This window comes from Sphaerodactylus townsendi, linkage group LG10 (assembly GCF_021028975.2).
Source record: "Sphaerodactylus townsendi isolate TG3544 linkage group LG10, MPM_Stown_v2.3, whole genome shotgun sequence".
Lineage (NCBI taxonomy): Eukaryota > Metazoa > Chordata > Lepidosauria > Squamata > Sphaerodactylidae > Sphaerodactylus > Sphaerodactylus townsendi.
Window position 1 is genome coordinate 32,532,797 of NC_059434.1, and position 13,903 is coordinate 32,546,699.

A 13,903-nucleotide genomic window follows, 5' to 3' on the forward strand; every position below is an offset into this window, starting at 1 on the left:
CACAGAATGGAGTGTGTGTGTTAAGTGCAATCAAGTTGTTTCTGACCCATGGAGACCCTATGAATCAACATCCTCCAAAATATCCTGTCATTAACAGGTTTTGCAAACTTGCTAACTGAGGACTGTGGTTTCCTTTATAGAGCCAATCCATCTCATATTGGGCCTTTGTGCTTTCCTGCTGCTTTCAACTTTTTCTAGCACTATTGTCTTTTCCAGTGACTCTTGTCTTCTCATAGAGTGACCGAAGTATAATAGCCTTAGTTTAATCATTTTAGCTTCAGTTCAGGCTTGATTTGATCTAGAACCCACTTATTTGTCTTTTTGGCGGTCCACGGTATCTTAAACACTCTCATCCAGCACCACATTTCAAAGGAATTTACTTTTTTTCCTGTCAGCTTTCGTCATTGTCCAACTTTCACACCTATACATAATAGGGAATGCTATGACATGAATTAACTTGACTGACACATTCTTACACTTCAGAATCTTTTCTAGCTCCTTCATGGCTGCCCTTCCCAGTCTCTGTCTCCTCATTTCTTGGTTGCAGTCGACCTTTTGGTTGATGATGGAGCCAAGGAATAGAAAGCCTTCAACAATTTCAATTTCCTCATTTCCCACTTAAAAGTTGAGTAATTCCCGAGTAGTCATTACATTTGTTTTCTGGATGTTCAACTATAGTCCTGCTTTGGCACTTCGTTGTTTAACTTTCAGCAGTAATCGTTTCAGTAATGTATACCTCAGTTTAAAGACTGTAGAATTATCACTTGAGACAATTTCTATAAGAGTGGCATTTGCTGGCCACTCTTACTTGTTAGAATCAGCAATTAACACAGGTAAACTTGAATTTTTATTGTATTTGTTTCCCTCTTCCATCTTTGTGATATCTTGCTCTGCTATGTGATATATATTAATTAGTTTTAATATACTGTGTTTGTCCACTACAAAGCCACATTAATTTATTGGCAACATCTCTTATGGCTAATAAATTCAGTAATGGCCTCAGTCCAAGGCAATTATGAAAATTAAGTTGCTTGGCTGCTGCCCAAAGCAGAAGAGAACTTGCTATGACGTTGCAGGCTGTTAACAAACATTCTTTTTTTAGAAGTCCATTCACAAACAGCCTTTAGTCAAGTTTTAATTGACCAATATGGATTATTTTGTTAAAACCTCTCACTGAAGTTGAAAGCCCAACACAGAGGCAGGTACTTCAGACAAAAGACAGCTGAGGCAGTCATAAGATATATGCATCAATGGCAACATAAACATTTATTGGCTCCATCTACAAGTACCTGCATTAAATTAGGAAATACACCACAATCAAATCTGAATCAAATAATATTGTAACATGGTTTTTAGATAAGTAGCATGTTGGGGAATTGCTGGCATTTCTTTTCTCTTTTTTCCCCTTTATACTATGGATTATTCCTTTCTCATGTATATTTACTCTGGAGGATTATGTTCATTGTTGCTTTATTGTCAGATTAGTGTCATTGTATAGTTAGTTGACTATCCATTAACTCTTTGATCAGCCCGTCTATAAGAAGGTCTTTAACCATTTTTCCATAGTTGAGGCTCTGAATCACTACAGACACTTTCTCTCTTGTAAAAGTGAAATCTTGCCCATTCAAGCTATACCACAGTAGGTATAATTCAGTTAAGTTTTATTACATTGTTTCCCATGGAAGGTAAAATGTCTATGGATTTCCATTTTGACTGTTTATCTAAACTGGACATATAACAAAAACTGATTTGTCACTGAGGCTATCCTTATACATGACAAAAACATTCTGATGAAAGGTTTGCTTTTGGGGGCATAGGACAGAAGTTGGTTTAGATGCAACTATTTGGCTGCTTTGATAAACTGGTGGTTTTCAAACTGTGTTAACTGGGATGCTTCTATTAAACTCATTGCACTACTTGGGACCTAAAGCCCCTTGCATCTGAAACTTTCGTAAGGTAACTTTATGCTTCTTTACCTTCTTAAAATGCAGAAATCTGACTTCTGTAAATACTGAATATAATATATTTCATTCTCAATAAGATCCCATCTGTGAATACTCAAATCCAGAGAACTCATCCATAAAAAGGCATGAAAGATCTTTCTACAACCTGAGAAAAGCCCCAGGTTTGCAGAAAAATGTGAAAAATACATTGTGGGAGGTAATTCACTCCCCAGTAACATAAGCAGCACTTGTACTTTTAAGAATGACCTCTAAGATTTCAGTGGCTATTGGGAACATTGCTAGGCAACCTAACAATATTACTAGCCTTTAAATCTTAGTTCCTGACAGCAAAAGTCAGGGGAGAATCTTTTCCAGGGCAATTTAGGCCCTCCAGTCAACTTCTGTCCCTCTGTTTCTTGTCCCAAATAGAGAACTCATATGGCTAGATTCAGCACCAACCGCAGGGGTGACTTGCTTTCAAGCAATTTGCATGACTGACCCCAGTCCACTAGTGGTTACCAGATAGCATAATGGTACACAACTCTTCTGGGCTCAGCAGCAGCCTCCACATAATTTGCATGAACTGGCCAGGCCAAGCAGTAGCTGCCGGTATGATACAACTCCAATATGATGAATGCAATTCTCAGAAGAGTCTCTAGTGACAAAATAGGTGTTTATTTTTAATTGTTGTTGAACTGGCCAAGTGCTCGAATACTCCATGTCACGCTGACAACTCAGGTGAGCAACTTGCTACTGCATAGCTTTTTAAACTTGGTGAGCTTTTCCCAGGGGCAGGCTGTCAGTGGGTGGGTCTTGAGGTTAGAATATCAGACTAGGACTTGAAAGGATTTTTGTGATCTAGAGGTTAGAATATCAGACTAGGATTTGAAAGACCCAGATTCTAATCCCTGCACTGCCACGGAAATTTTCTGGGTGACCTTGGGCCAGTCCCTCTCTCAACCCAATCTTCCTTACACTGAGTAGTGGGACTGGGAGAATAGATAAAATAAAGGCTGGTTGGTGAGTGGGAAGGAGAGAAGGAGGCAGGGAAAGGAATATGATTTGAGGACTGCCAGAATCACAGAAAGATGAAACAGCGTGGGAAAGGTGATACATCGAGAAACAAAGTGACCTGCACAAGACCTTGCGGATTCCCTGCTTGTGTATTTTTTTTCATGTTTAATGTTTCTAAATACATAGCATTACTGAATAATAGTAATGCTGGCCATTAGGACATTGTGCAGAGATAAACCCCAATCTGGCAACAACGCTGCTCTCCCAGCTCTCCCTGTTCCTCCTCTTGGCTTTCCAACACACCCTTGAGAAAGTTATGGCCCACTTTTGAGTCTCAACCTGCAGCTCAAGAACCAGTCATGTGCTGATGAAATCCCACTTTTGTCTATTTCTAAGAGGCATTTACTGAGCAACATTTGAAAGAAACATTTTAGATCAAAGATCTGACACTGCAGACCCACTATTAGAATTTAATTTATCCACAGTAATGAGAGAAAATAATGGAGGAACTTGCTAAATACTGTGCTAATTGAAGTTACCTGCTTTAAGTGTTTTTGAAAAGATAAAAAAGTTGCGTGATTTATTGTGATAGAATTCAGAGGCTCAACCAAGTCTCAAGAAATATTAAAACAAAAGTGAATTTTGTGTGCTTCAGTTTTCATCTCGCTTTAAAAAGAGTTAAGCAATAGAACAAAGTCATACTAAAAGCAACCTCAGAAAGCAATCTCAGAAAGCAAAACTTACAACGATACCTTTCATACAATTTATATCCAAAAGTTGATTTAAAAGCTGAATAAAATTCCTTGTCATCAATTATTTCACAGCTTTAAAAGGATGAACCATGCTACCTCTGGGCTCTTAGATGTCTGACGCATTTGATTACCAGCTTTTATATTTTCAAATGGAGCCTGCCATTTTTCCTTTTTCCACAAGGTTAAGGTGCAACTCCACCCAGCTCCACCTAATCAAATCTAATCTGCAACGAATCATGTATCAAAATGTAGTCAAAGGGCTTTAACTGATGGCCTGAAATATCTCTCCCTCCTTTATGTTCTCTTTTTAAACATTCTGCCTGGAGAAGCTGTCAGGAGAACTAAAAACTTTGCACACTATTTTGAAATATTTTGATTAGTTCTAAACGTATTTCCGGACTTTTTTTATTAGAAGACAGAAACATGACTGATGCTGGCATGGAATCTGAACTACAGGTACTGAACATTGGCTTGTATTTTCATCTGCTGGAGAATGTCAATGTACAGAGACAATATATACTGTATGTTTAGTACTTCAATTCCAGCATTATCTCACTAAGATACAGATAAAAGAATATGACAAATTCTTAACCTACCAAATTTAATTTTACCCATTTGTGACCTTAGGAATTGCCAGCAGAAAACTATATATTGCTAGAGCAAACGATCAGGATAAAAGAAAAAAGAATCTAGAAATAGACTTAAAACTTTAGCTCCCTATGGCTTAACCTTAAAGACAATATATCTGCTTAACATCAAGCAGTTTTCAGAACTCTCCTTGAGAATTTTTTTCCTTTCTTGGTGATTCATGCTACACCTTTTATCTGCTCACACTATGTACCTTTTAATGTTCACATTGTAAAGTCACTTTCTAATATAGCAAAAGGCACATTAACTAATAACTGGCATAAAAATAAATCAGTTAAAAGAATACATTTCTGTCCTCAGACTGCACATTTGTAGAACACTGGATAAAACAAATCTGCCAATCATGCCCCCCTACTTGAGACATAATAGAGCACAGAATGGTCAAAGGCATTGTAAGAATATCATTAAATCACCAGTAAAAATAGTTTCAGTCCAGGAATATACTTTGAAATTGGTTTGTTTGTTACCTTTAAGAAGATCTGTTTTAAGTGGAACACTTAACTTGGGGCTTTTCCCTGCACAGTGGACATAGTAGGGTCTCCTCCTGAGTTTCTTTTATGTGATTTGAAGGAGCCAGCAACATGGAGAGGGGGGAAAGGTGTGAATGGCAGTGTGAGGGAGCAGGGTAGAGAGAAGATGTCCAGGACAAAGCTGTGCTCACTGGCAAATCTATCCTGCACTGGTGGCGAAGCAAATTAAAACCATGCTAGAATGGAAAGTGAAAGTGGGGCTGGAGGAAATATGTCCACACATGAAACCTTGCCATGATAGACATTCATCCCCATTTTGCACAGCAGACACCTTGTGCTTAATCGGTGGAAGAAATATTGTCTTTATTTTTTCTATACATTCGGAAGACTACATTATTACTAACTGAACTGAAAATGCTTTCCCCATTAATAGGTTGCATCCAAATATATAATTCACTGATAAGCCTGTTGTGGAAGCCCAGAAATTCTGATACATGAACCTGTTATTTTTGCTTTGGAGCAGAAGATGCTTCTGAGTGAACCTATTCTGAACCATTCTAAACTCACTACTGATCCTTGCATCAGTTTCACTTGTATTCGATTTCTATCACACATTTATCTGCAATTGGTATAGAATGCCATGCAAAATTTGAATGAACTGGTGCTGGGTTGAGATGATATCTGTATGCAGCTTTGGTGTTCTGGGGTGAGGAAGGGCTGCTTCATTATTGAGCCATGGGGTAACATCACATCACAACGTTTATTAGGCAGGCTGTATTTACAGGGTGTCTACCCCCAGTTGTCTACCCTTTACCACCAGCAAGCTAGGTACTCACTTTACCAACTTCAGAAGTATGAAAAACTGAGTCCACCTTGAGTAGCTACCTGAAAACAACTACCTTTCAGATTGAACTTAGGTTGTGAACAGCTTTAACTACAGTCATGTGTACCAGGGAAAAATGGTGCCTGGGGCAACACCTGCTCCTAGTGCCCACCACCACCCTGCCCCCATGCCCCCCACTTAACTTTGCAAGCCGTGGACTGGGCCGAGAGCTTGCTGCAGGCCTACGAGGCAGACGTGGCCTCTGATGGAGGTGGGTGGCGGCAGCAGACAGTGCCAGGTCACAGGCCGTGACAACTTTGCAAGCCGAGGGCTATTGCCGGCTGCCCCTGCCCCCCCACCTCCATCGGAGGCTGCGCTTGCCTCATGGGCCCTCAGCAAGCCCCTGGTATGGCCAACGCCTGGGGCATACTCCTAGCAGCAGCCGGTGTTGGAGGTAGCAGTTGCTGGTGCATGACTTGCAAAGCCGTATCTGCAGCAGGGCCCAGCTGCCCACCTGCCCACCCAACCATGGAAGGACGGCTCTGATGGGTTGGGAGACCGTACGTGGAACTGGATGGGGGTTGACGGCTAGGCCCTGCTGTGGCTGGGGTGCTGGCTTGTCCGGGCCCCCTCCCTCTGGGCACTGCAGAGGGGCGACAGGGGCAGCAGTGACTTGGGAGGGCAGAAGGCCTGCAGTCATGGCAAACAGCTCAGCAGGCAAGCGGCGCCCCAGCCTCCCTGTGGAAGGAGGAATGCCGGGTGGGGGTGCCTCTATGCGGGAGGGGTGTGGGGCAATTTTGTGCCCCCACACCTGGCGCCTGGGGACATGTGACCCCACATGTTCTTCTGGCAGATATGCCCCTGACTATAGTACTGCAGCAGCTTCCACTGGGAAATATAAAAACTGTTAGGTGATTACTAAGATCAGGACTTGAATTATTCCATACAAGTAAAAAACCTGCATGTTGTGTTTTGTGATTTTGATCAATTCAAGTAAAAGATTCTATATGGTTGCTGCTTTTTGCAGTTTGCTTTGGAACAGTCTGTAATCTCTATTTACAAGTACATAGTTATCACTGAGTATTAGCAAGACGCCTATATATAAAGCCTTGGAGTTCTTGCCCTTGTAAACAATTGTGGATTCAGGTTATCAACGCTAAATCAATGTCATACAACAAATAATTCTTGACTGTGTAAACATGCACTAAGTATACATAATGTGCAAGCATATTAATGCTTGCTGCAGTCAGATTTCGCATGAATATTTTAATGTTTTTGACAAGATTTTCCTTCCTATATCTAATATTTATTTCCTGACCTGTACCTAATTCATGTTTTCAAGCTGACACTCAGTTTTGTGTTGACAATAGTCTGCATGCAGCACTCAAACACCTTCACACAGAAGAGATGCAAACACATCTGTATTCAGAATTTGTCATGAGTACACCAAGCTTTCACCAGACATCAGCAGACCAACATTTGCCAGACACAGTGGAAAGAAAAGCGATGATATTGTGCTTTACAGACACATTAGTGACGTGAAAGACACAATAAGCAATTTTCTCAAGTTGAATGGATCACAAATAGATGTTCTAGACAGATTCATCAGACCCAGACAAGCAAACAATGCATACACACTGCCATAGACTATCCTACAATTCACAGCTGTGAACAGAAGATCCCAAAATATTCCAGTATAAATACTTCATCTATTTTGTGGAGATTTAAATAATCCTGGGTTCTAAGTACTCAAAATTCAAATCATTCAAATGAAACAAAGTATTTATTTGATTGATTTTTTTTTAAATGGGCTCAAGTGAACTGAAAATTGCCTTTGGTATGGATTCTTTTTGTGTTTGCCATACAGTCATGTAATAGCTATGGCTAATCATTGTGCCTTAGCTTTGTTTTTTCAATCATATGGTATTAATATGGATCTTCTTCACGATTTAACTGTAAAGTGAATTGCAGTTCATTGACAAAAAAATCTAAAGAAATTATATACCAATAATACTACTAGGTACCCCCTGGCAATCAGGAGGGGAGGTGTATGTGTGGCGGTCTTACCAGGCTTAAAATGAGGCTTCATTTAACTGGCGAAGTCAAGGGAGATGTTCAGGTATTTGGGCGACAGTCTATGATAAAAGCAACTTCTGCTATAGAGTTTTTGCTTAAATACCAGAGCATTTCCCTCAGCATCACCAGCGTGATGACATTACTTCTGGAAGTGACATCATTACACCAGTAACATTGAGACCTAGGCCGTGTTTTAAACCAGGTAAGAGCTCCACTGGCCAGTTGAGGTGCTGAGGAAAGGGGGCCTAAAGCAGAGAATCCCCAACCCAGCAGAGAGTGCCTGTTAATGGAATGAATTACCCACACTTTACTTTCAAATTTTCACAATATAACAAAGAGGAAAAGGCACACAAATAAAATAGGGCTCCCATAGAGCTTTTTCAAATCTGACCACTTTTGAAAATGAAAATAATTTCTTTTCAGTAACTAGCGAGCAACTCGTGTATAAATAATGCATGATAACTGCACACATGCATATGTTGCTGTGTGTACATATCTTTCTCAATGAGCTACATGCATATGCAATTATCACATAATGACTTGAAAATAGTTTCTCCTGTCTCTCAGAGCTGAAAGCACTGGCAGCAACTAGTTCTGGTTTTCCACTGCTCTCATGGATTTCCTGAGCACAGCATCCTATATCAGAGCCAGCAGCAGCACCCACTGAGAACTCGTTTTTATCTGCTCCACAGTGGACGCAATAGCATATCACAGTACCTACTTGACTGATTCTTGACTCTACATGTTTTTTTCCTCTTCAGCAGTCACCCCACCTTCAGATCAGAGAATCTGCATGGTTTCTGAAATCTGTTTACGTGTGACTCTCTCCTCGGCTTTCACAGGAAAAGCGGAGAAGAACCATGTGTGTTAGGCTTTCTTTGGATTTTATTTCTCCTCCCTGACTCCCTCATCCACACCACAGCAGTTTCACCTACTCTTTGGGCCATCATTTCAAAGCAATCAAAAGGGTTTAATTTTTTTTACACTGAAGGTCCATCAGTAGAGTGCTAGACCTTGTGAAATTGACATGATCTAGTGAGGTAATGCTAGACCAACAATTTCTAGTGACACTCTGCAAGAGGAGTAAACAAAAAACTTCAGGAAAAACTCACTGCAAAACAGTAAGCTGCAGGGTAAGTAATATATGCATAAACAGCCATAGTGTTCAATTGAAGAAGGCTATATAGTCATTCTCTGATATATATTCTGTAAACAGTGAAGGAATACCTTTAATATACTACACCCACATAGACCTTCTTGCTTTGATAGCTGCCTAGATAGCTACAAAGAGGTGCCTTCAATCTGGTATGGATATTGCCAACACAGTAAACTTGTTGGTTTCATTAAGGCAATTACATGCCAGTAATTTTAGTTGAATATCCTTTTCCAGGACGCATGGCAGAGTCAGTATAAGTTCACATGGGGGAATCAGGAGAACAAAAGAAACTCATAAAAACATGGGTGTTGTTCGGGCATATATTCAGATAATCTTTCAAGTATGTAACCTTTCACAAGAGACATGGAAACTGTAACTATGGTAGATTTCACAAGGCACAAATATAACATTTTTAGGACATTATATATAGCGTTTTGGGGAAGAACTTTGCACAGATCTCTTCCCCCAAACAATTCAGGCCTGCTATATTTCTGTCAAGCCAGGTTTTACAAAAATAGCTAAACTAGCAATATTTTTGCAAAATCCTGGATTGGAGGCACTCCCATGCAAACACAATGCTATATTTTCCTTCCTTCTACCCATTCACTTTAGGTTTTGCTGCCAGCTGCCATATCAGGAAGAATTTGCCCACCTACCATTCTGTGTAATTCTCCAGCATGTTGTGGGCAGATTCTCTGTGCACCCACCATTTCACAAGTCCCCTAAACATGTTTTCTCTATGTGGCAGGAAATATGACTGCCATGACTGCTGTGGCAGCAAGTATGACTGCCATTTCACTCAAAGATCTACAACACTTTCCTGGCCATTGCAGGGACAATTGGCATGGCTGCAGGGGTTCATTTCTGTATGCCTTCGCAGCTACGCGTATATTGACAAAAAGAAAAAGAAAAACGTTTCTGTGTGAAGGCACGAAAGCAACCTGAATTGTTTCCATGGGCTTCAATCGCTTTCTGATTATGTAAAGGGCACACATGCAAACAGAAGACAGGACATTGGGTTCATTTATAATGACTGCAACTCATTATAAATATGCTGTGCAGATTCCACCACAGTTAAAGCAGTTCTTGTTTCCACATGGTTTATCTGCCACAAATTCAATGTTGTTGGAAGCATATTTTGCTGGTTCCTCATAGCACCTTGGTTCATTTGCACACCTCTCCGAATTTCCCTACTATTTCACTGATCTTTCTCAAACCTGCTTTACTGCAAAATTTGGAGAAAGGTCACAGTAAAGACAAGATGGTTGTTATATGGATGGAAAAGTTGGATTTTCCTTGTTTCCAGGAGTGTGGGTATGCCCCATCCTCTCCCCGGTCTCCCCCTCCCCAAACCTGCCACCGAATGACCCCTTCTCTGGCCGGGGATGGGCATGCAGCTGGTCCAATGACACCGGGAGTCCGAAGGCCTGCCTCGGCCCCTCCCCAAACAGGGCAATGAGCAGCGTGGAAGACGTGAACTGTCAACGTGGCGACCGGGAAGGGCAGTGAGACGAGAGCATGGAGAAGGCTCATGGCGAGCCGAAGAGACAACAGGAAAGGCGCCAGCAGGATGAAGGGGCAGGGTTTTTAGTCCCACTGAAGAACAGGAAGAGGATAAAAGGCGGAAAGGAATCGGAGTGTGTGTGTGTGTGGTGGAAGGTGGGAGAGCGTGTGTGTAGGACAACAGAGGAAAGGGAGTGGAAAGAGGGGGAGAATGGACCAAAGGAGTGGGGATGCACAGAGGGAGAATGGACAGGGAGTAAACGAGAAAGGAGGGTGAATGGGGAACTAGAGGAGACGGGGGTGATACAGGAAAGGGAGGGACTCACGGCAGAGGCTGGCAGGAAGACCTCTTTAGCCATTCTCCCCAGCTTCTGGCAGTCATTAGGCAAGCTGTGGTCAGCCTAGGCAAGCTGTGGCTGAAAAGGCTGTCTCAGTCCACTCCCCAGAGAATGGGAGTGAGGCTGGAGGTTCCAGCATCTGGGCAGGGGAAGGAGGGTTGGTAACAGGGGACCCGGCGGGGACTCCTCCTGGAGTGCAGGACACCTACCTATATGCCAGCCACTTTCCAGGGATATTTCCCCTGTGGTGGCAAAGGTTATCTAAATCCTGAAATTTGGTGAAGTATAGAGTACATTCGAGCTCCAGTTTGTTGGCAGGCCAGAGGGAGCACTCTCTCTATAAGGCCTTGTTCATAATGGCTGAATAAAGAAGTTTTAGTTCAATTACTGAAGCCTTGTGTTGAGACCAGATGTATAACAACTTTAATTAAAAAAAGAAAGTCGCTAGCTTCTTCTACTCAAGAGATGTAAGGGGAAAGGGCAAAATTCTAATAAAGCTACTTCTGTTTTATCAATCTAACATATGAGTCTATAATGCAGGCAAAACTCTACACTGTCAGTCCAAGAGCTAGCATATATCACGACAAGTAGCACCATCTCCTCCCCTTGAAAATCTGTTTAAATATTAACCTTCATGATAGAGAACTTGACAGTTTTACACATGAAAAACAAAATTTGAAGTAAACCCATCGAAGTGGAAGATACCGTTTCAAATTCCAACTTGTAGTACATCACTCTGCTCCACACTGGTTTGCTTAGCTACAGTACTCACAAAGAGCTGCTGAATAAAAAATTGAAAGCAACCATTAATTTGTGTAACATATTAAACACCTAATAAGCTGAATCAGAAAATAGTGGATAAAGGAAGATATATTTAAGCAACTATGAAGCATTGTTATTTGTACCCCTATTATAATGGCTGGGTCCAATGAGTTTTTTAAAACTCTTGTATCTGATAACACTTGCTGCAGTTAGATGACTTGAAAGATTCCTAAATGGTTTGTTTCTGTCTCATGGATAGTTTTTATGCTGCTTACATCCAATGGGTTTTGTTTTAATTGCTTGTATTTAAATATTGTAGTTTTTAATTGTAAGCCACCTTGAGTAGACCTCTGAAGAGGTGACATATATATATTCCAAAAAACCCACACACATACATACATTTAAAAAGTTGTGAGACTACTATAGTTTTTCACATGATTACATGGATACAAATAGCACACAAACATTTTAAAAATAAGATTGGAACAGGGCAATAAATCTGGTAAGTAATATTTCTCAAAATGTAAAATATGTTTACAAACATTAGTAAATACTATGATGTTACTAAATAATGACATCATACAAATTAGTGTTTTGCAGACTAGCATCTTCCTTCAAAGCTTCCTTCAAGACAAAATCCATCCAGAAAGTTGTCTTTCTAATTCCTGCTTGTATGAATGAGATCCCACAAGCAGACTGAGCCCTCAGAAAATATGGAAGGGTTAGACTATGGATAGTTTTGATATTGCTTTTGTAAGAACATAAGAACATAAGAACAAGCCAGCTGGATCAGACCAGAGTCCATCTAGTCCAGCTCTCTGCTACTCGCAGTGGCCCACCAGGTGCCTTTGGGAGCTCACATGCAGGATGTGAAAGCAATGGCCTTCTGCGGCTGTTGCTTCCGAGCACCTGGACTGTTAAGGCATTTGCAATCTCAGATCAATGAGGATCAAGATTGGTAGCCATAAATCGACTTCTCCTCCATAAATCTGTCCAAGCCCCTTTTAAAGCTATCCAGGTTAGTGGCCATCACCACCTCCTGTGGCAGCATATTCCAAACACCAATCACACGTTGCGTGAAGAAGTGTTTCCTTTTATTAGTCCTAATTCTTCCCCCCAGCATTTTCAATGGATGCCCCCTGGTTCTAGTATTGTGAGAAAGAGAGAAAAATTTCTCTCTGTCAACATTTTCTACCCCATGCATAATTTTGTAGACTTCGATCATATCCCCCCTCAGCCGCCTCCTCTCCAGAGTCCCAAACGCTGCAGCCTCTCCTCATAAGGAAGGTGCTCCAGTCCCTCAATCATCCTCGTTGCCCTTCTCTGCACTTTGCACTTTTTCTATCTCTTCAATATCCTTTTTGTAACAGTGCCCATTTACACCCTTCCAAGCCTGTTGACTATACCAGACTTCAAATGGTGCAACTTTGCTTAGGATGACATTGCAAAGTTTCTTTGTCCAGAAAGAGAAAGTATTATTTGCCCAGGCAGATGGAATTTCTATGTTTAGTTGACACTGAGCTGTTCTTGAGCAAAGAAAGCCAACACTGACTAAATTTGCATCTTTTTTGAAATCTATTAAATGTTTCAAATAAGTTGAGATCAATAAAATATAGTACTTTTTATGAACTGGTTTAGTACAAGTACACTCTGAGAATGATGGACAGTCATAACACAAGAGAAATTATTGTAGTGTCAGTTCTGGCCTTTTTTGTTCTTCAGCCTTCTGACTCTATCTTTCTAAAATCTCTTTTAGCAATGTTATATTGTCAGATGATTCATTAAATTAGTTAAAATGGCATGTAGTGTACTCAAAAGTGATAGTGCCATTTTAAGCAATTTGTAATACTTGTCATTTTCACAAAATCACATTCTTCAGAATACTAATGCTAAATAGATGAGAAGAATACAAATAAAATAGAGGAAATGCACAAACTGCAGATTAATTTCCCTTCTTTTTAAAGAAATGGATGTCAAGGATAAATCAAACTGTGGGGTAAATGGCTGCGTTGCTGACAATGTTTAGGAAACGATGACTAATAGCTGACTAAAAATATAAATGTTTTCCTTTTGCCCTTGAACTTGGTTTGACTCATTTTCACTAATTTCTCCCATTTAAAACCCATAGCCTTTCATTTCTCAGTGGGATAAAACAGTAAAAATTCATTTACATATTTCCTTTCATTGCCCACATAATACGTACATTGCCCCCTTCAGGCTTACACCAAAAACTCTTTTATACAAATAAACACAATTTCAGTGATTGGGCTAGGCATGGCACTAATACTGTCTGAATGGTGCTCTGGGGATCTACCACAAAGTTGGAATTCACTATGGCCCCTTCCGCACACGCAAAATAATGCGTTTTCAAACCACTTTCACAACTGTTTGCAAGTGGATTTTGCTATTCTGCACAGC